This window comes from Echinops telfairi, unplaced genomic scaffold (genome assembly GCF_000313985.2).
Source record: "Echinops telfairi isolate 266 unplaced genomic scaffold, ASM31398v2 ScPeMD7_1;HRSCAF=3_0, whole genome shotgun sequence".
NCBI classification, from domain to species: domain Eukaryota; kingdom Metazoa; phylum Chordata; class Mammalia; order Afrosoricida; family Tenrecidae; genus Echinops; species Echinops telfairi.
The window spans coordinates 3410275-3412346 of NW_022103896.1; positions in this window are offsets into that span (position 1 = coordinate 3410275).

Consider the following 2072-nt stretch of genomic DNA (forward strand, 5'->3'; position numbering starts at 1 on the left):
CCTAGACTTTGAAAAATTTCCTGGCTGTAATAATTGGCTCAACCACAAGCCCATTTCATCCCTGGGTGACACAATGATTCGTGCTTGAGGACTCGTGCAAAGGAGCCTGGTGGCGCAGTGGGTTTCGAGTAGGCCGGCTGAGCACAGGGTCAGGGTTGAAAGCCAGCAGCCACGCGTGAGAGAAAGCTGAGGCTTGCCACTTCCATAAAGCATTCCAGCCTCAGCAACCTGCAGGGATGGCTCTGCTTTTTCTCACAGGGTCAGTGCGAGTCGAAACTCAATGGCAACGAGTTCCTTTTCTGAGGCTATGCCACACATGGGCTACTCAAAGCCACCCAGGGGCACAGCCACCTAGTGGCACAGCATGACAACTGGCTTCTGTCAGAAGGACAGCCAACAGAACCCGGCGGGGCAGTTCTGCTCTGACCACCTGGACTCACCATGAGGCGGAAACGTGTTTAGACAAGACCATTTGATGAAGGGGACAGGGTGCCAATGGGTCCCTATTAACTGGAGCCTGTCCCTCTTCTAGAAGCATGCATGTCCCAGATGCGTCCCCCAGTTGATGTTGGTCATCCCAGACGGCACTAGCATTTTGAGAGTCCCTGGAAGTCTCCTATTCCACTGCTGCCTCTTTCCCCTGCGGGCCGGCAGCTGATGGGGCAGGAGATCCGTTTGCTGTGCAGTGTGCACATCGGACTTGCTTCCCTCGTCCCTTGTGAAGGCCTGATGCAGCATAATCTACCTTGACACCCACGGGATCACCCTGAGTCAGGGTGGATGACGTGGCACCTGGCTCCAAAGCGTGCTCACTTTCCTGCAAACACCCTCTCTCCCAGGAAGAGGAATGGGGCCTTGCAGGGAAAGGCCATTGGGTGGCTGCTGGAGACAATGACTGAGAGACTCACAATTCGCATGCTAACAGGTGTCCCCCAGTGGGTTCAGTACCAGACCAACGTTCTGTGAACTGTACTCCTTACGGGAGCAGAATGTCGGGCCTTTCTCCTGCAGATAGAAAGATTGCAGCTTGGTGTATAACCCCTGGGTCGCCGGGGCCCCTCTAATAGGTGTACATATCAACAAACAAAACAGACCCAATGTCGTTGAGCTGATACTGACTCATGGTGGGCAGAACAGACTCCCCACAGAGTCCGCTAGCCTTGAACCTGCCTGGCAGCGCATGTCCCCAGTTCGGCTGCTGGGTTCAAACTGCTGACCTTTCTGTTGAGAGCTGAGCACTTAACCCTTGGCCCGCCAGGGCTCCTTCTAACCAAACCCAACGACACCTCCAGCAATGCCAAAGCTGATAAGGACTTCCAGGTGCCTGGGCAGGAGGCAGACTTTCACCACGACCTGGCCGGGCAAGCATCATCATCCCATTTCCTGTGGAAAAGGGCAAAGCAAAGTGCACCTAGGAGGAGGCGAGGGGGAGGGAAGTGGGAATGAGCATCAATGGGTAAAAGAATCACTTTGTGGCTTCACTGGGGTGACAGCTTTGATGAATTTGGTGGCACCTGGTCTGGCCCCTTTTCCCCGTGTGCACTGGAGCTTAAGCAAGGAGCCCAGGCTCCCTGTGGAGCGGACACTGGCTCCCTATCGGGGCCGGCTGTCACCCAAGGCCCTCCTCAGAGCTGCCTCTCTGCTCTACGCGGCCAGCGAGCAGGTGGCCTGGCCTGTTGCTGGCTGCGGGTCAGCAGTGGATGCTTCTGCTCCTTGAAGGGCAGAGAAGGTTCCAGGCAGTGCTGGCAACAATCCGAGGATGCCTGGGGCACCTGGCTGGAAGGACTTGCACATCTTGGGATTAGAGACCTCCTGGGCCATGAACGTTAAAGGGCTGCGTTTGGAATTTTCCAGGCATAGATGAGCAGAGTCCCTTGGAAACTCAGACACCATCGTGTTCAGCTTCTCCCCGTTTTAGAGACGCCCAAACTCAGAACTCGCCGGGTGGGGGAGCCTGCCGGGTAATCTGCTTCTTACCCCGTGCTTTCTTTTTTCTCAGCAAGATGCGTGCGTACCTACTACTTGTCGAGGTCCCTTGCTAGGCACGCAGCACAGAGTGGGGAACAGAGTCG